We start from the raw sequence: 21,851 nt of genomic DNA, 5'->3' as shown, positions 1-21,851 counted from the left end.
CTATGAGAATTGTTGTTTTCATTTCAGAAGGATGAAAAGTAGAACTTTTATTTTGAAGAATGTACATTAGGAAGTTTATACTCTGACAAATACAGAACTTCATTATGTTTTCTGGCAGAAAAAATCTTGCTAAAAATAGCCCATCTCATTGGCCAATCTAATCCACACTAATTAAATTTTTTTTTCCCCAAAGATCCAGATTTGTTTAAGTTTTAAAATGAAATTATTTACAAGTTAATTCTTTCCCCTTAAAAGCTCTAATGGTTCATTCCAGTACTGTCAGAACTTTCCGTTCATTGGTTAGTGACTTTCATATAAAGTTATAAACTGTTTCTTTTTCGTACATTTAAGCAAGGATAAAATTAATTAGCTCCAGTCTTAGAGTATTCTTTACATTTGATTAATAACATGACTTTTCTGATCAATTACACCTTTAATGTGCCTTTCATTCAAGAATATTTTTAATACATTAGAAAGTTGTACTATCACAAATGACAGCACTAGGAAAAGAAGAATTTGCCTAAGTAATAGAAATTTTCTTAAAATTATACATACTTTTTTATTGTTGTTCTTTTCACACCTGCAGTCCAATCACAGTTAAGGTTTACATGCACCAAGTTAGTGGCTGCTTTTCTAAGCACTGACTGAATTTGCAATATACACTTGAAGAGAATATAATTAGAGGAACACTTGTTTATAGATTCAATATCATTACTGCATGCACATGCTTTAAAAGGAACACCATTAGCAAATTCTGATATCCAGGAAAAAGAATTCTGTAGGCTTGAATGTCCGGCATTTCAAAAAACAAAGTCTGACAATGCTACTCACCACATTATAAAAAGATGGTGTTGATAACATATAACTGTTTTTAAATATAGTATTCAGTTTGCTTTTGGAAGCACAGTATCAACATCTGTCTTCTTTATGGTTACAAAGAAATTAGAAAGTACTTCTGTAATACCATAGCCAGCATCAGAGACTGGTTTGAATCAGCAACCACGTGTTGGAAAGAAGAAACTGGAGCAGGGTGGATTTAGGTTCGGTTGGGTTTGCAGTTTTTGGTTTGGTTTTTTGAGGTTGTTTTGTTATGAGGAGTTTTGTTTTGTTGTTTATTAAAAAAAAAAAAAAAAAAAAAAAGAAAAAAAAAAAAAAAGTGGGACAAGAGATCTTTCTTGATTTATGTCTCCAGGATGAGTCAATGAAGACAGGAACTATTTATGAAATTGCTTTGAGCAGATGCTCTAGGATAAACCTGGAAACAGGCACACTGTCAATCAAGCCTATGACTGAAAGGGACTTCCTATTTTTTCAAACAAACCCAAGGTATACCTCTTTCCCAGGAGTGAAAAAAGGAGAGAGATTTAAAGGAAGTAATGTTACAGCTTCCCACATCTGTGAGCCATCCTGTGCTCATGCCTGAAAAGAGGCTTATTGATATTACCCAATCTGTGTAAGTTCAATTTCTTTTCTCACTGCACACATCATGCTCTGACTGCCACATCCATTCAATTTCTGTTACTGGCTGTGCAAAGTATTATTCAGGGGTTTATATTTAGCTTACACTTAAAAGAAAATTAATTAGAACAAAGTAGGGGGTTTTCCATGCTCATACTAGGTAGGCCCTACACAACCAATGTAAACTAAAAATAACTTCACTGAACTTAATGCAGTTACACTTGCACAAGTATAGTATGAAGTGAGTCAGTCCTAGTCCTGGAAGGCTTCTAGAGCCTAATGAAAAAAAAAAAAAAAAAAAGGGAGTAAGACACTTAAAATTTTGTCATTGAAGTGGTAGGTAAGATGAAATGTTTTAACTAGGAAACCATAAAGTTAACAAGAACGTTCAGTCAACTATTTCAGTATCTCCTCTTCTGAGGATGAATCCTTCTTGTAACCAAAGAAATAAAGACAGCATACAAGCCCAAAATAAAATTAGGGCAGATTTTTGAAGGTATTTCATCATCAATAAGATGTAGCTTGCTACAGCTGTATGGCCACTCAATTCCCATTGAAAGAAATAGACATAAAAAAATTCCCTGTGCTTTGATGCCCATCAACTTCTTCAAGGTTGTCTGTTCTCAGGGTTAGGTTTCTAATTTTGCCATTTAATCCCAGTGCACCCTTGGCCAAATTGCTTTTCCCTGTATTTCCCCTTCAGGCACTTTTCTATTAATTTGTTAGTTCTTCAGGGTTGCGATTTTAACTATATAGGGTTTTGCACAACAATCCATTACTTAAGCCCAAGTAGAGCCCTGCATTTTTTTGCAAAAATGGTCCTGCCCTTCCTCTGCATCTAGGAACCTGGAAATTAAGAGAACATAATATAAACACACAAAATCTGTGCCTGCATTTGGTAGAGATGTTCTCAGACCTTAGTTTTCTGAGAGAGTTGAATGAGTTAATACAACTGAGTAGGTACAGAGGCAAGTGAGGACAGAGGAGTTGGGGGAATTAAGTAACTCTGTCAGCTGATCTGGTTTTGCCCCATAATCATAAAACTCGTAATATCAACTAGCTATATGAATTGCTATTTCACTCCCACACGGCCTCTGAAAAATTACCTAAACACTTAAATTTTTTTACACATAATAGTGGTTTGTTCAGTATGGTGTTATCCCACATTCATTCCACAGGGTTTGGTATTAATTTCATCTTTTCAGACTATGGACAAACCTGCCGGCGCTGCAGAAGTAATAGGAGGATCTTTGCTTACTTTCATCCTTGAAAATCTATACTAAAATTTGAAAATTAATAAGAATCTCATACTCTGCTCATACTCTGCTAGAGATTAGGGGCAACATCTGCCCTTGGAAGAAGCCCCTGCAGGCTTGTACCTTCACTGCAGTGATCAGACTTAGGCCACCAGCTGGTGGATGTGGCATTGATGGCCTAAGGTACACATTTAAATGCAGATGACACTTTTCAATGGCTTGATACTTCCCAGCTCAGGAATGACAAGTGCCAGAATGTCCTTAGCCTGCTGAGACAGTGGAATGGCTCAATTTTAAGGCTGAAGCTCACAATTAGCACTCACAGTGGCTTCATCTAATGTGTTTTGTTTTGCTTGGCTGTTGCAATGGGTTTAGAGGGTACACACAGATGGTAAAAGCAGTTTAGTAAGCCAGGTAGATCTTCTGAAGTCCCTAAAACTCGATGGCCTGTGCTCTCTTTGTACCACCAGCTGAGAGTGCATAAGCCTAGATCTAGCACAGCATGTGTTTTCAGGTTGGATCTGTGTTTCTTAGAAAAAAAGAGGGCAACAACGTTTTAGGGTGCCAATAGACTAGCAAAAAATGAATCTGCTACAGTGGTTTAAAAAGTTATTGCTACCAGCTGCCTTGTATGAGGTGCCCTGCCATAGGTCTGCACCCTCACAGCCCGGCTGGCAGACATGAGGACACCTCTGGGCATAAATTTGCCTCAGTGCAAGGTTCAACCTTTTGGCTTAAACTGCCAACAATGGTGACTTTTGGCACGGATGCCAGGTTTTGTACTGTCACATCTGAAGTACACTCCTTAATGCCCATTAAGGCAGAGAAGAAAAACTACCAGTACATTAACTCCTTCAGCTGATGCAGCAAGCCTCATCAGAGCTTGCCTGCCATGCCCTTACTGTTGTCACTGACACTGTAAAGCATGATTTGAGAAAAGGGAACATTCCTCCTGCCTGAAGAGGATCATTTTGCAAAAGATACTTTTTCAGAGGAATGACAATTGTTTAGGAAAACAGTTGCCACAAGCTAATACTTAAAATTAGTTGTTCATAGGGTCAAGGAGAAAGAAGGATTTTTCCTCCTATATTTAAAAAGCTTTAAAATTAGCATGTGTAAGATATGGGGGGGGCGGAGCTTAGTCATCTGTTAACATAAGCAGACAACAATGTCCTTTAATAGTGGACTCCCACTACATCCATAGCTCACACAGGACTAATAATCTCTGCTTCCCTGCAGGGCTCCTATGACCAATTCATTTGGAAACAGAGAAAAAAGCCACCTTACTGGAATGAAATGTCCAAACCATAACACACACATTCTCTCAGGTCCTTTTCCTTTCTTTCCTGCCAGAGCTGGGCTTCTGATATTAATATTGGTGTTAAGATAACATTACTAAAATCCTATTTTTGTATTTTAGCAAACCAACAGTGAAATAAAAAATGAAATTTGGTAAAAGATAAAATGTCTGTGTACAAGTCAAATCTGGAAGGTTTTTTCTGCTCCTTTTTTACCCACTGGTGAATCTGTCTTTTTTCTGAATGATACCCCTTCACTATGTTTTTCTGTAAGAGCCAACAACAACTCATGTTTACTGCTCTTGCCCCCAGGCCCTTCCAGCTCAGAATTCCCAAGATTTTCCTTTGGTGACCATGTCTAGACAGAAGGATTTAGGAGCTTTCCCAGCTCGCAAGCTCAGGTGACATATCTGGTCATATTGCAGGGGCATAGCAGTTCGTACTGGGGGTAGGTGTTGTCCTTCTGTGCATCACTCCAAAGGAGAAGTGGCTGGAAGCTCAGATTAAGTTGACTGACAGGATCACTTAAATAAATTGAAAATCTTCTCTCCCAGCAGCTCAATATTCTCATTCACGCAGTGCATTACCAAGTAATCATCATCATCACAGGATTAGAGATGAATTTATGTTACATTACCAAAGTCTATATTAATAACCAAGTATAAACCAATTCACAAAACCCCAATCTCATAGCACAGACAACAGCATCTGGCAAAGAACAGGATCCCATGGGAGCCTTGACCAGAATTCAGAAATACATTGAGATGACCAGATTTTACTGATGGTATAATGCTACCAGTTCCTGACGGGTTTTTAATTCTTTAATTTAAACAGAATTATGCCCTTTCTTGCTTTACTCATACTCCAGTCAATAATAACAACAACAAAAAAAGTGATTTCTTTTTTCTGACATGTGGGCTGTTTATCAGAGTACTGTGCTAAATTAAAAACAATACAATCTCACAGACTATTAACAGCAGAGGAGAAGAAACAGTAAGAAGTAGGAGAGGAAAGAAGGCAAAATTTCAGCTGACACTTGAAATTTGATGGAGAGTTTATGTGGAATTTTTAAAAAACAAGGGAAATAATTTTAAATTGAGCCCTGAACTACATGGGGACATCCTGAAATCATGAGAGGATGAGTCAGTCACTTGTCTCATTTAAAGTAGATTAGAAAAGCCTGTGTGCTCAGAAGTATGGGTATGCATGGTAAAGATACACAAAGAAAATAAATGCTCACAACCTGAAACTGGTAGAATGATTTCAGTAGACATGGAAACAAGACAGGTGAGAAACACTACAGGTCACTATTAGTAAATAACATATGTAAGTAATTAAAAGCCAGAAAATATAGCCTGGTTTTGTCCACGGAAAATACTCTTTTAATAAACTTTAGTTCATCTGGCTGACCACTGGATTTCACCAGTCTAACTACTGCGTTTTCTCTAGAACAACAAAAAAGAAACAGCTTCACCTCCAAAAATTATTGCAATCATTAGAACATACAATCAATTGATGTCTCATGTTCTGCCTCTGCTTAGCTGAGACCTTTTGCCATTGTAGGCCTCTTACCTGTAGATTAGAAACCAGTTTCCTACTTTCATGTCTAATATGTGTACTGAGTAGATGTTAATCACAGCTGGGAAGGCAATGAGTTTAAATTCTTCTTATAAAATAGCCTTTGTGATCACAGTCAGTCAGGAATTTCTTCTGCAGCACAAGCTCAAGAGAGATGAAATCCCTTCTCCACACTATTTAGTAACGAGGGAACAGAGTGTAGAGGTATTACAAATGGGTGTTATGGATATGATCTGAGTGGACTCAGTTTAATGATGTTATACTATATGCTGTCTTGAGAGCTGATGATCTTTAATCGCACTCAAGTCCAAATTCCTTCATTTTCCACACAGAGTGCTGGGCACCAACTCCCTAGCAAAGCATGATTCAAGAATGGAGAGGGGGAAAGAAGAAGGGGGAAAGAAGAATTGTAAGAAGGGGGTTGCTCTTGAGATATGTTTCTCCAGATAATAAGGATACCACTGACTTGAACTATTTGGCGCTACAAACTTGACCCATGGCTTGATCTGATCTCCCAAGGTTAGTGTAAAAATAACCTCCTACTGACCTTGGACAGGACTATATACAATTACAATACTTTTATTCAAGCAGTAGTTTGAGAGCTGCATTAGTTAAAGGTACCTTATTTTCCACTGACATAAAAATGATTTATGACCAATTGACATAATTTTGTTAAGCTTCATTTCAACAAAGGACAATAATGGCTTGCTCAAACTTTGATAAATAACATCAGCTATCAGAAGAGGAAAGATAATTTCAGCGTATTTTTCCATGGAACAGTATGTATACTGAAAGAAGAGAAAAAATAACATAGGAAAGGTTTACTTAAATGATCTGTATTGAATACTGTATGTTTAGGTTGGTTTTGAGCAAGACAGTCTGAGGTACAAGGATCTGCAGAGAGCAAAGGAAACACTGCAGGGACAACAGTGCTTCAGCTGTATCACCAAAGTTTTCAGTACCACCAAATCAGAAGGGTAAATTCAAATTCACTAGTGAAATGGCTTTGCATTGGAAAATAGACTTGACTGGGCTTTTGGCATCTTAACTACAAAAGAAATCAGCAAATTGCTTTTCTAAAAACTCCTGAAAGTATGATTTCACTCATGTAGATTTTGTACATAGCCAGTACAATTACTGAGATTTTGAGGTTCTTCCTCTCTATTTACTCCGTTTTCCATCACTTCCCATGCAAAAGACCAAACCAAACAGCCAATGCCATACATAAAGAAAACCAACCATAACAACAGCAAAAAGCTCCTGCTATTTTATTTGGTGAGGATTCAGCCAAAGAAAAATATGAAGTAAAAAGGAAAATTAGTCTGCTTCTGAAAATCTAACCCTTTGAAAGAATGTGATCTACTGCTCATTCTGCTTTTTCACAGCACACAACAAGCAAATTCTCTTGTACTTCATGCAAATTACGTTCTCAAGAGAAGTGCAGGCTCAAAAAAAAAATCCAGTTACAGGAGAGTACATATCAGGAAAATAAAGTCCTATGGCCTTAAAACAATACAGAGTAGTTCTCAGTATTCATCCTTTAAAAGTAAAAAACCCTCAAACCATATGACCTCCACATATTTATTATTAGAAAAATAGATATATATTAAGCCTGAGTTCTACTATCTACCTGGCCACTACAAATTACTTACGGAACTTTTAGTTTTGAAATTAGTAAAGTTGATGACCTGCAAAGTACAGGATAATTGGTACTTCAACGTGCTTATTCTGTAGTCTCTCCCACTGGAAGACAATGTAGCACTTAGTGCACAATGTGATCAGAGGGGTCAAGAGGGAAGAATGCTTCCCGCAGGTGTTCGGAGCATGAATGTGCTTCACAGTGTGTTTACATGGCAACAACTGATGTCAACAAGTGGAATGCCCCTTCCTTGCTAGTACAATGTCTCAGAAAAATGAGATACACAGTCTTTTCTGAGCAGCCTTTAGCTATATTTAGCTCTCCATTCACTAAGAATAAATAAATAAAAATCAGTCTTTGGAAAAAGACAAAGCAGAACTTTGCAGAGCACATAAATATGCAATACTGATGTGCCACAATGAAGTACATAATACTGTTTAGCAGGAATTCCACCCTCCCAGTGGCAAAAAGCTGTTAGACCCTTAAAGAAACAAGCATGCAAAGGTTAAAAACTTACTTTAATCATCGCTACCATGTAAAACTAAAATATTCAGATTCTGTAGGAGCCAGCTGTCAGCTGTCCAGCTTTTCTCATGCAGGATGGCTCTGTGATGTTATAGCATGCATGAAAATGGGGAGAGGGGAGTCATTCTTCATACTCTGGGTGAAATATGAACACAGGAAACATGGACTGGAATTATATCAGGCCAGACAAGCTGTGTGCATAAAGTCACTAAACAAATTTGCATTTAACCCTAAGCTTGAGTAAATCTATTTGTTGCTATTTTTAGATTTAAATGTTGCTTGTTACTGTTTCTCCCTCCAATCTTCCTCCCCCCAACACAATCCACCCCTTCTGTCTGTTAACAGACAGCTGGTGTGACGCAGAATTTTAAATCTCATGGGTTTGTGCTAGATCCCTTCCTGACTCCTGGGTTACAATCTAAAACACTTGGATTACTGTTTAACAAGCCTAAACACCGGGAAAAAAAATTCTACACAAAGATGCAATGTTCCCTTTCCAAAAGAAGGTTCACTTCCCCATCCCCACCTCCAAACCTTCCCCTCCTTCAGCATCATGGTAGACTTTGAAAATTATTCAAACCTTTTAGCAACATTACTTTGTGCAGCAACTCAGGACTGCTGCTGTCCTGATAATGCTTCTTCACTAGCAGGGCAGATATTAAATGTCATTCTTAGGAAAATGCAAATTTTAAACTTCTTATGGAGAGCCAATGCTCTTTTTCTAGGCTTCCTAGAACTCTTCATGTCTTCAGGAGCAGAGACATTACAGAGGAAATTAATGTGAATGAGGATGGGTTTCTGGGATAGCTAGTGAAAGTGTGTTTGCAGAGAAGTGGTTTCACAGAGGCTCCTATCTTCAAAATTGATGGTTGCAGCAGGGTTCATCATGTTTTGCAGGATGCCTGCTGCTCTGTTCACACCATTTTCATTTCACAACATGATTTTCTGCAGAAAGTAAAGAAGGTTGTCCATCTTTTGTTCTTCCCCTCCCTAAGCATGAATGACACACATGTGATGGCATACAGCTGGCTCCGCTGAATTAGACATGAGGGTAAAGGGAAGGAAGTGAGGAAAGGGAAGAGAGAGAGGTGGCAGTACTGGCATCTGCAAGCTCAAAAACACTGTCCTGTGGTCTCAACATGAGAACATCTTGCCACACAGGAGGAAATTCTGGGAGAGAGAACTCGGATGGGACAGTGAATAGATGGGATTAGGTGTTGAGCATGTACACAGAGAATGAAGGAGGCTGTGCAAGAGTTTCAATTCTTGATACCCTACTCCATCCTGATACCAGCTGTCTCACAAGTGTCTAGATGGCACAGAAACCATGCAGAAAGGAGTGGGATATGTCTTCAGAAGCCTCAGATATAAAGATGTATTTAAATAAATAAGTCCTGTGCTTTCCACATACAAGGTGTCATGGTTTGTGCAGCAAATCTAGCTCTTAAAAGCTTGGCTGCTGCAAGGGAGAAGTTCCTTGCCTCCGGCCCAGAAGAGGAGCAAATATGTCTTCATAAGGTAAATAGGTTATTCAAACTGAAATTTGACATTTCATAGAATGTGAGGCTAAGTGGGACCATTACGATAATTTACTTCAAGATATTCAGAAAATTTACATAACTCAAGAATTTAATTCTCCTCCATTTGCAAGATATTTACTGTGGTAGAGCTAATTAGAAACAAGACTTTTAGAATCACTGAGAATTTATGCAAAAGCCTTTCTCAGAAAAGCACTTTTAAGACACTCTCTGTACAATGTGAATTACATCTACACAGCCAGTCAAACTGCATCCAAATCTGTTGACTCTTTGCATACATAAAACTAGTGTAATCAGAGAAAGGAAAAAATAACTGCCCAAACAACATTAATGGGAACACATGGAAGGAAGAATTTTGATAGACAGTACAACAAAAATGTGGCCAAGGTACCAAATAAGTTTCCCTTTCCTCCAATGAAACAAAGCAATAGTGTCCTAAATAAGAGATCCTCATTCTTCTGAACAAAGATATGCTTAGAAGGTAACACAGAAGAAGTATTTTGGGCAGCAGTTGCAAACAGTGGTGTTCTTGCAGAAACCAGGTTTTCCTTAAATCTAAGGGAAAAAAAACCTCACCTAATTCCACTAAAATCTGAGAGATGCAAAAAATGCTACAGAGGGGTCACATTTTCAAATGCCTTTAAAAGCAGTCCTTGTCCCTGTGATTTTCAGTAGAACTCAAACTCCTAAATGACTTGCATATATGTTGTGCTGTGAACTATTTCAATCTGGAAGTAAATAAATCTAACAAGTGTTTACATGTAGGAACCTGAAGAACTCATAGGACTATCTCTTTTCCCACCATCCCTTTTTTCTTAATTTCTATTCTTAAAGTGCTATCTGGTTGTCCTCTCCAAACTTTTTATGAGTCAGTATGCTCTTTTGTAGATGATCTCTCAATTCTCCCTTTCCAGTCTCAATTCCCACAGCTCCCTCTCCTTTTACTTATCAAGCAAGTCTGAAAAAGGAGAGTTCTTCCATCCAGCCACAGCTGTCCCTGCTGCATCAATATGTGTAGTGAAGTATATCTAAATTGTGTATTCAGACTCATTGCTTAACCAGTAACTGCTTATTTCTAGTGAATCCCTGAAAACCAGCTGCTCCACAAGAGGCATGGGAGGAAGTCAGTGATCTGACCATCCAGTTGTGCTAATTTTGGTGTTGAAAAGAGCTTTGTACCAAACCAGGATTCATGACACAGATGGATGTTGTGAAACTTGCTGTCTTGGCTAGGAGTTTTGTGTATGAACAGTATCCATCTCTATTAGTGTAAGAAATCACTCCTAAAGTGATGACACAGCTTTTGCCATATGACCCAAATGACACAAATAGCCATTCAGGATGTTTGTTCATACACTGTTGTCATACATTTCTATATGCATCTTAATAACTAAATGTCTCCTACATCTCTCTTGACAACAAAGATCATGACAATCTTTTCCTGCTGCATACCTAAGCTCACGTGAACTCCTGCATCCCACATAACTGACTGGCAGGCATAAAAGTCCTCCCAAAGAAGGCAAGTCAGGATGCTGTGACATGAATTGGAAGTCTTGGCAGAGACACAGCCTTTCAAACCTCTCCTTAACAACCATACAGATCCATGTCTCTTCAAGAACTCTGCACCACCTTCTTGGCCAGGAAAATTCAAAAGTCCCCAATATCTATCTTACCAATTGTTTCAAGGAATCCTGACTTCACTGAAGTCAATTGGTTGAGTTAATTACAATGAGTTTTACTGGAGTTTGAGTTGAATCCTTGGTCTATTGCAAAATTTTAATTCTGGTTTCTTTGTATTTATAATCAATTTCAAATTTAATCTGCTTTTCAAATACCCAAGGTAGTTCCAAACAAATTTTGGCAAAGGTTTGGGTCTGCAGGAGAAAGGATTATTGCTTATCTACAATTCAGATTTAAGCACAACTCTGGTACAAAAACTGTCAGAGGAAATTTTTGCACCATCATGGGGCTAAACTTTTCTTAAGCTACCAATTACTTAGAAAACCTAGTTTTATCAATGAAAACAAAGGGAAAACATATTTAAAAACAAATAAACAAACAAACCAAAACCAAAACCAAAAAAAAAAACTATGACAACAAAAAAACACCCAATACCACGCCAGAGATCAGGAACTGAATTTCACCCCTGAAAACACATTGGTATCAATGCTTTCTAGTACAGCACAGTTCAGGAGATCAGAAACAGCCTTATGAATTCTTATGAAACAAGCCCTTCTAGGAAAGCTCTGCTTTATCAAAATTCCCAGTATTTTGAGAGCAATTGGCATTTGTAGAGGTTTCACTGTTTCTGTAGTGTTTACTGGGTCAGCCCAAATATGTGAACCTTAAGCTTTCCTCACCTACCAGTCAAGATTGGTCAGACCTTTTCTAGGATTTTGAAAAGGCTGAAGTGATTTTTGAGGAAACAAGACAAAAGGACTGGAACTGGAAAATTTTGTGTGAATTGCAGAAGAAACAGAGATACATTAAATAAAAATCCTTTCAAAGTCTGAATTGGATTTAATACAGTGTTCGAATCCACCAAAAGCTGTCAGATTAGCCGAGGATCTTTCCTCAGAGCTTTTAAAACACACACAGAGGATTTTTCAGTGATGTCTTCCATCAGATTTTGCTTCTTTCTATATGAACTCCTATCCCACCAACAGTTTAAAAAAACCCTCCAGATATAAACTCTTAATTTCCCTTTGACTTAAGGTTTAAATTCATCTTTGTGAACATAATTTTTTTCATTTCTTGCAGGACTGCTGCTTTATAGCAGTGATACTTCAAAAGCACTGAATTTAATATTACAAAGGGAGACCCCTCTTCTATGACAGATTGTGGTGGTTTTATGACTTTTTGGGTTGTATTTCATTTGTACTAACCTCAGAAGAATAAAAGCTCTTTTATAATTATGGAAGAAAACAAAGCATGTATTATTTCTTGGACAACATTTTGCTATTAAACACAAACTCTTCCCTCTTTCATTACCGACAGGACTCATACATTGACTTAAGATTCAAAAGAAAGTCAGTCTGTGGAACAAAGTAACAGAAGGACTGTGGCAAAACTGACTGTATCAGTTTACTGAACAAATACAATTATAAACTCCATCATTTCTTATTACCTTTTTCTGAAGGTTCTGTTCGTCTACTTATTTGAATATATTCTCTCCTCTGTCCATTTGTCAGGCATGAGACTAGAAGCTGGCGACATTTCTCTTGTTTCCATTGCTCCTTCATGGACTATACCACAGGCAGTATAAAACAAGACTAACTTACATATTAGTCTACTGGTAAAATTGAGCCCTTCTTCACTCTACATGAGGAACAATACTGTGAATCAACCAGGCTTTGGCAAACTCTAAAACTAATGAAGATATCCATACCCACAGCTCAACCAAACTAGGAATCTCTAGGTTGCACTGCTGCCTCCAGCACATACCCAGTATCCACTTGCTGAAAAATTAGACCTTCCTAATCCTTTTGTGAACTGTGACAACCATAATAAAAGTGAAACTTGGACCTAAGATGTCTACAGAAGTTTTCTAACTTGGTTCTTTGACATATAATTCCTCTCTATATCCATCAAAAAGCTAAATGAGAAAAAGAGTGGCATCAGCTGCATTTAAATATGATTGAAGGTAGGTCTGTTCTGCTCTCAGGACAAACAGGACTTCAGTTTAAACCTGGAAACTCAGGACCATCAGGAGGACTGAAACCAAGACCAAAGAAAGCCTCTGGGACTGTCTCATCTCTGGAAACTAATTAGCATATTCTTATTTTCCACTTGAAAACTGATGTATTTACACACTTGCTAACAAAGCGGTCTTTTCTGATGGACTTTTTTAAACCCTAATGTCTTCTGTGAGCTAAAATATTAAGGGACAAAGTCCACTATGCAGAGTGTGCTTCTGGAAGTGAAGAGTTGTCTGTTTTCCTATTTATGATGGCCACCATAAATAAAATTTAACCATAAATAAAATTTAATCAGATCAATATACTGTCACAGGTAGAACCAGCTGTTCCCTGACATTTTCAACTAAGGAATTCTAAAAATATCATAAAACACATACAGACAAGACAGGGAAACAGGTAACTCAGCAGTGGCACTCTAACACTTGCCAGATCATCTTCAGTAGCCAAAGCTCATCTTTTTTCAATGAAACCAGTTGCTTCTTCACCATTTACTTCAAGAAAAAGTTGGTCTTATGTGAGATCTATCATTGGGACCTCTTCACTGTTGACAGGATGCAGGATGCTTTGCAGGGGAAGCTAAGGATATGCCATAAATGCTGCATATTCTTCCAGATTTTCAGCAAAACCATGAAGTTTTCAAAGGCACTGCTTTAGGTATGTCTATACCTTATCTGCCCATCAAATTTCTTAGTGAATTCAATTTCAAGCATCCCATTCATGTCACAGTTCAAAGATTGCTGTTTGTAATCACAGAATGGTTTGTATTGAAAGAGCTTAAAGATCATCTAGTCAAATCTCCCTGCTGTAGGCAGGGAGACCTTTCACTAGACCAGTATTCAAAGCCCTGTCCATCCTGGCCTTGAGCACTTCCAGGAATAGTGTATCCACAACTTGTCTGTGCAACATGTTCCATTGCTTCACCATTCTCATAGTGAAGAATTTCTTCCTTGTAACTAAACATTCTCTCCAAAGTTTAAAGTCATTTTCCCTTGTCCCATCATTTCATGCCCTTGTAAAAAGTCCCTCTCCATCTTTCCTGTAGACCCCTTTTAGGTACTGGAAGGCTGCTATAAGGTCACCCTGGACCCTTCTTTTCTTCTGGCTGAACAACCCCAACTCTCTCAGCCTGTCTTCATAGGAGACATCCTCCATCCCTCTGATCATCTTCATGGCTTCCTTGGGTGCTCCAGCAACCTATATCCTTCTGATACTGGGGGTCCTAGAGATGGATGCTGTATACCAGGTGGGGTCTCACAAGACCTATTTAGGACATTGATTGACAGAGATTTTGTAAGTCCTGAAGGGCAAACAAGTCCAGGAAGCCTGTATGTGCTTTAAAATGGATTGTTAAATATTCAGGAGCAGGCTGTCCTCATGTGTATAAAGACAAGTTGTCAGGGAAAAAGACCAATTAAACAGAGAACTTACGCTTGAAGTTAGGGGGGAAAAAAGTATATATCACCTTTGGAAGGAAGGTGAGGTATTTTGGGAGGACTATAGGGATGTTGCAAGGTCATGATGGAAGAAAACTAGAAAGGCCAAAGCCTAGCTTTGGCCAGTACAATTAAAAACAACAAACACTTGCAGTAAACGGAGGGTCAAGGAGTATCTTCATTTGTTGAATGCAGAAGGTAGTGTAGTGATGGAGGAAAGGCAGAGGTACTTAATGTCTTTTTTAACCTCAGTCTTCAACATCAAGACCAGTTATCCTCAAGATACCCAGCCCCCTGAGCTGGAAGTTGATGACTGGGAGATGAGTAGAACCCCTATAATCCAGGAGGAGATGGTTAGTGATCTGCTATGCCAATTACACACACACAAGTCCACACACCCTGGAATAATGAGAGAACTGCAAAAGAACTTGCCAAACCATTTTCAGTCACCTGCTGGCAGTCCTGGTGTCCTGGCTTTATCTAGGATGGTGTTAATTTCAGTAGCTCTTAAGAGTGCTGTTTTGGATTCAGAATGAGAATGGAATTGATAACACACTGTCATTTTGGGTTTTTCCCAAGTCATCTTTATCAAAAGTCAAGGAGTTGTGTTTTTTCCCCTTGTCTTATGCTCCGCCAGTGAGGAGGAGGTAAGCAAATGAAATTGGGAGGAGCATTGCTGGGACAGGTGACCCAAACTGACCAAAGAGATATTCCATACCATATGACATCATGTTCAGTATGTGAGAGAAAGGAGGAATGGGGAACATATGGAGTGATGGCTGTTCTTTTCCCTAGTAACTATTACATGTGATGGGTCTCCTGGAGATGTCTGAACATCTGTCTGCCTTTGAGAAGCAATGAATTAATTTCTTGTTTGGTTTTGCTTCTGTGCCACAGCTTTTGTATCCCCAATTAAACTGTCTTTATCTCAGCTCATGAGTTTTCCAGCTTTTACCCCTCTAATTCTCTCCCTGATCCTTCTGGTGCTGGGAGTAAGGCAGCTGCTGTGTGGTTATCAAATGCTGACCGGGGTTAAACAAAACACCTGGTTTACCAGACAAGTCCCAGCTGACTGGGAATTAGTAAATGTAATGTCCATCTACAAGAAGGGTCAGAAGGATGATCTGAGGAACTACAGGCCTGTAAAGCCTAGCATTGGTTCTGGACAAGGTTATGGAAGAGATTATCCTGAGTACCATTACATGACACATGCAGGACAACCAGGGGTTCAGGACCAGCCAACATGGATTTATGAAGGGCAGGTCCTACTTGACAAATCTGATCTCCTTTTACAACAAAGCGATCCACTTAGCTTATGAAAGAAAGGCTGTGGATGTAGCCTCTCTAGACTTCAGTGAAGCATTTGACACCCTATCCCAGAGCATCCTCCTTGAAAAACTAGCTGTTCTCGACTTGGATGGGTAGACTGATTGACAGGAAAAAATGGATGGATGGCCAGACCCAGAGACTTGGAGCTAAATCCAGTTGGCAACTGCTTGTTACCTGTGATCCCCAGAGCTCAGTTTTGTGCTGGTCTTGTTAAACCTCTTTATTGATGATCTGGACCTGGAGATTGAGGGCACCCTTAGTAAATTTGCAGAAAACACTGAGTTGGGTGGCAGCGTTGATCTGCTTGAGGGTAGGAAGGCTCTGCAGAGAGACCTGGACGGACTCAATCAATGGGCTGAGGACAGCAGCATGAGGTACAATAAGATGAAATTCTGGGTCATACACTTGGGTCACAGCAATCCCATGCAGCCTTACAAGCCTGGGGAGAAGTAGCTCAAGAGCCAATCAACAGAAAGGAATGTGGGGTTTCTGGCTGACAGCTGGCTCAGTATGAGCCAGGAGTGTGCCCAGGTGGCCAAGAATGTAAGTGGCAGGTAAATGGTAAATGATAGATGGCCTTTATCAAGAATAATGTAGCCAGCAGGACTAGGAAAGTGATCATCCCCCAGTACTCAGCACTGGTTCTTGAGTACTACATTCAGTTCTGGGTGCCTCACTTTAAAAAGGATGTTGAGGTGCTGTCCAGTGAAGGGCAAGCTCATGAAAGGTCTACAAAACATGTCTTATGAGGAACAGCTGTGTGATCAGGATTTGTTTAGTCTCGAGCAGAAGGAGGTCAGGAGGAACTTCATCGCTCTCTATAACTACATGAAAGGAGGTTGTAGTGAGGTGGGAGCCAGTCTTTTCTACTGTGCCTACAGTGAGAGGACCAAAGGAAAGGACTTTAGGATGAGACACTGGAGATTCAGACCAAATATTTTTTTAAAATTTCACTGTTAAGGTGGTGTTAGGCATTGGAAAATGTTGCTCAGGAGGTGGTGGAGTCACCATCCCTGGAGGTCTTTAAGAGGTGTCTGGATCTAGCACTGGGTGATATAGTTTGGTGGTTTGGGGCTACAGTGGTAACGCTCAGTTGATGGTTGGACTTGATGATCCGAAAGGTCTGTTCCAATCTTGGTGGTTATATGAGAGTAACAGCTTGAGGAAAGACTACACTGAGAATGAAGGGATTTATAATGTATTTAGCAAGTCAACCCCAGCAACTGGGAAGAAGGTTAAAGTCCATTTTCCCTCTCTTCCTCCTCCAATGTGTAAATCACAGCAGGGAACCAGCAGATGCTAGTGATGATGTACTACTGCTGTAATAACTAAAGAAAAGGTGGGGATTTTTGACCTAAAAGCAACTAAAATCAAACCAAAAATATCTGCAAGCTGCATCATCAGTTGCCACAAACTAACACATCTTTACTGATACTCACAAAGCTCTCTGGACTCTTCTTTGCCCTCAGATACAACATCTAATCCTAAAAAAGGCTTCAGTGCTTTCTCCATTCTTAAGAAATTGGAAGGCAACTGAAGCCACTTCATGAAGCTTTAAGAACTGTAAGTAGAAGATGGATGTTTAAGTCTCACAGCTATGGTTCCAAGTGCTAGAAGTAGAATTCCCCAACACAGCCACCACTGCTCACACCTCCACAAAGAAATCAGCTTGAAAAAGAAAACCATGCAATTTTGAAACCATGTATTGTTGTGGCTGAGGGGGAGGTGAATTTTCCAGGAAGTTGTGGGCAAACCAATCAGTGGTCAGGTTTTATGCTGGGCACTTGGAGTAGCCACTGGGAGGTTTGGACATGCCTCTGAGAACACAAGGGGTTAAAAGCAAGGACTCCCAGAGGGTCTGCCTCTTTTGGGTTCTGGTTTCAGCAGAGAAACATCTTTGCCTCCTCCCCTGCTCAGCCTAGAGCAGGGGGGGAGGGGAACCATGTGGCTGGGCTGAGGTAAGCTGGAGCCCTGGGTGGGGGGGGGAAGAGAGTGAACAGGACTGGAGCTGAGCTGGCCCCATCCAGAATGGAGGGGTGGAAAACTGTGGAGGTGACCTCTGTCCGTCCCACCCTCCATCCCACCCTCCACCCCCCGCCAAGGAGAGAGACTGCTGCTTCAGAGTTTCAAACATTGGCAGCAGCCAGCAGCGAAAAAAGAGCGGGGGGAGGGGAGAGGAGAAGTTCCCGGCTGCGTAAAGAGGTGCCGAGTCCAGGACCCTGCCGGGAGCCAGGAACTGTTAACCCTTTCTTGGCAGAAGGAAACTTTTTCCCAGACATTGATTCTCATGGCTAGTGGTTTCAGAAGAGAAAGAGAAACAGCCTGGGACTGAGATGATAAAGGAAGATGAAAAGAACCCCAGATGGGCAAAGATTGAAGAGGAGTGGCTTTTTGAGCTGGACTTTTCTTGCATAATGTTAGCCATAGACTGAACTTGAGTCTCTTTTGAACATAAACTGCATTTGGGTGGATACAGCTGCCTCTGCTTTTGCCACAAAGAGTGGAGCAAATAGAGAAGAGAGGGGGAGGGTGTGGTGGCACCCTCTGCCCTCAGGGAAGACCTGCTCTTGGAACCCTCAGCCCCAGGGGAAAGATGGGGAAAGCTCGGCATGCAAAGATCCTTAAAAAAGCCCTATATGCAGCTTTGGCCCATGGACAGTGGTGAGAGCACTGGACATGGAAAAGAGAGTGTCACCCTGGCAGACTTCTCCGGGCAGTGCCACGGGTGACGTGGAAACACATAAGGGGTGGACCTGTGTTTTCTGAGGAGCAGTCTGTGGTGCGAGAGAGGCTCCTCTCTCCCTTGCTGAAATGAAGATTAGTTTTTTTGAGTGGTGATTGTTTGATTTAAAACCCAAGGTTTTGGTCTATGGAGGGTAACATGTAAGGGGTAGAAATTGGGGTAGGAGAAGAAATGTTCTGGGAAGGTTTCATTTCTGGTTTTGTGTGTGTTTAGAGTTTTCCTTTTTATTTCTGTTCTTATGTAATGTAATAAAGTTTTGTTCTCTGTTTTCAAGTTTTGGGCCTGCTCTGCTCTGTTCTTGACCACATCTCACAGTGGCTCATTAGGAAAAACATACACTCATGGGTGCATTAACATCTGGCCAGTGCTAACCCATGACATGTATTTTGAAATAAGGTCTCCAAGCTCCACTGCTAACACTGACCTGTAAGGACTCCCACCTAATCTTAACTGATATGTTTTGCAGAGGAGAAAGTCTTGATCTTAGCAGAGTTATTAGCAACAACTGGAGAGTGGAAGGAAGACTCAGATGTAATTGCTTGGAGTCCTACAGAAGTTTTGGCTATACTTCAAATAGCGTCCAAGTCCAGAGCTGAATAAGGTAAGTCTGAATAAAAGACTGTCTTCTGGACAGGATCAATGGAACTAGGAGGATAGAACAGAGCAAGAGACTCAAGATCTTTTTCTAGCAGCAGGAGCAGCTATTGAGAGCATGAAGCAAACAATCAACCCATCCCTAAGAAACATAGTTTCTTGCAGGGAAAGCAGTGCTTAGGCAAAAGGGGAAACTGATCAAAGGGAGGCCTCACCTGATGAAACAAAGTGCAGAGGCAGCTGGCAGCCCATCAGCAGCCAGGGTGTGAGAGCACCTGTGTCCTTGTGCAGGAGGGCACAGGGTGGTGAAGTACTATTTGCATCCAGCAGCATTTCTGAGGGACAGGCAGCCTTCTGGCAGGCAAGAGCAAAAGCCCTTCAATATCCTGATGGAATGTGAAGCTGTTCCAGTCTGATTCATTTATGATGTCATTAAAACTCAGAAGCAGGTCTGTTTCTGGGAGGCCTCTGATGCAAGGAAATCTGCTGCACTCCTTCCCATGGAAGAAAGGACAATGATGGCTACATTTCTGGTTTAGACAACCTATTGCTGAGTGAGCTCCCACAAGGAGAAATCTGGATTAAACTTTCCCCTAATATTGTAGTGCAACATAGGAAAAAAAGGGCAAAATTGTCAGTTCTCAACTTTCAGTATTTTCCCCAGATAGTTTCATATAATTCTAATGGTACCTTTGCCCAGCAACAGCTTATTCACAAATCTTTCCTCAAAGTCTATTAAAAGTAAATTAATGAAAGATTTTTTTTCTAGTATCTGATTAAATCCTAATTGATCTAATCTAATAGGTCACGTGTAAAAGATAACACTTATTTCTAGATCTCTGCTTTGAAATATGCAACGATTTTTCCACAGATGACTTACTGCCCATTGAGACAGTTTACCATGCTCTCCTAAACCTGAGAAAACACTATAAAGTCCTCTGCCTAGATTATCTTACTAAGTACAGCACAGATTTATTACATCATGAATGTGGATATATTAAGTAAAAACATTTCAGTACTCTTACTGTATTAGTATTTTAGTTGGGTCTTAAACAGTAAAAGCAAAAGAAACTTGTACATGGCTTAACAACCACTAACTCACACTGCTGTTCTTATAAAGCAACTATGTTGTCCTGACTAAGCCACATTTCGGAGCAACACAAAACAGAAAGGAGAAGCAAACCCTTCCACTCCACTCCAAAGACAAGTTCAATACCTTGTCTGCCTTTTACAGCAACATATGACTTATGTTGCAACAGACACCTGGCTTCAGCCTCACTAAAGTCTGTCCTCCACTGTTCACAAGACCTCCCTTTACCTTACATGCCCAAACTCCACGAGGCCAGCCATCCTGCAAAACAGAACAATACCACAAACTTGGCAAAAACCCCCTTGCTTCAGCAGAAAATAAAGGGCATCTGAAAAGACCTTCAAATCAACCACCACTTTGCAGCCTTTGGGTTTCCATTCCCTTTAAACCAAGCAGGCTGAGAAGGGGTGAAAATTCAAAGACCCCCTCCCCTGCCATCTGGGAAAGCCAGGTGATGAATATTGTTTTGTCCACAAAGTCTTTGTCAATAAGCATACCAGCTGGCACTGGGGGTAGGAAGGGGAGAGGAAAGCTGCCACAGGTGAAGTCCTACCAAGGAGATGTCCAACACAACGCTGAGACCTCAGATTGTTTAAGTCATCACAGCCCTTCCCATTTAAGAAGAGATGCCAGGATCAAATTATCTACTGGGTGTCTGCATGCTGCAGCCTACAACTCCTCAGATAGCTTCAGGCAGCAGCATGCACTCAGTCTCCATGTAACACAGTGCTGACAGCACTATTCTACCTTGTAACTAATTCCAGTGAGATATGGCTGTCAGTTTACTAATGGCAGAGGAGAAAGGTATTTCATTTGAGAGAGATAAAGCCTCTTATTTAAGCTTCAACTAAGAGGTTTGTGCACATCTGATTGTTTTTCTTACATATACAGGGATGCATAAAGACAGACAAGAAAAATCATGAAACGTTATGCCAAACCTCAGTTTGGTGTATATGGATGCACTAAGCCTCCATAAAATAACTGGGAATAGAAAATCTTCTTTTCCATTTTCATCTAGTGACTGAGAATTCTACAGAAAATCTCTCTCCTCTTTAGGCAATCTTGAAACTTGGAAGAAGATACATATTTGTTACACTGATACAAAGTGTATGAATGTAACAAATTACAAAGTGGGTTGTACTGAAAAACAGTGTGAGGTTTAGTTACTACACATCTAGAATAATCTTACAGTTTTTCTAACTTTCTAAAATGTACAAGAGACCCAAGCTTGATGTATAATATACAGACACTGCCTTGTACTAACTGCAGGAGAGGTCCTGAACAAAAATGCTGCTTATCTATGAACTCCAGGTGGAACTCAAATCAGCATGCTCCTAAACTCTATATTAAAGAGAAATTCAAGAAGTCCTAATAGAGGGTTTGTTTTGTGTGAGTCTTCTTTTAGGAAGGCTCACAGGACAGCTGTCATCTACTTTGATTAAGTTCCTTCACAAAAGGCTTCCTGGAATGATGCTTTCAAAGAAACAAATGGTAATGCATATCTCTTATATTGCTTGAAGTCCTTCAGAAGTTTTGGCTATGCTTTGCAAAACATATCATAGTTGCTCACAAAAAGTAACATGCAAAAATCAACTCAAGCTTAACTTGGATCTATTTGTTTTCAACTACTGGCTTACCCTTCTTCATTTTTTTGCTTCTGCTGTTTCCTAGC

General features: G+C 40.0%; 1 protein-coding gene across 15 annotated transcripts in view; it reads right to left on the bottom strand.

Annotated features, from left to right (window-relative positions):
- Positions 1-21,851, bottom strand: part of PDE1C (phosphodiesterase 1C) — a 261,099-nt gene that overhangs the window by 155,564 nt on the left and 83,684 nt on the right. The gene's annotated exons all lie outside the window — the stretch shown is intronic.

This window comes from Prinia subflava, chromosome 1, assembly GCF_021018805.1.
Source record: "Prinia subflava isolate CZ2003 ecotype Zambia chromosome 1, Cam_Psub_1.2, whole genome shotgun sequence".
NCBI classification, from domain to species: Eukaryota; Metazoa; Chordata; class Aves; order Passeriformes; family Cisticolidae; genus Prinia; species Prinia subflava.
Note: the sequence above shows the minus strand (reverse complement) of the source record. Positions and strands in the feature narration are given on the sequence as shown.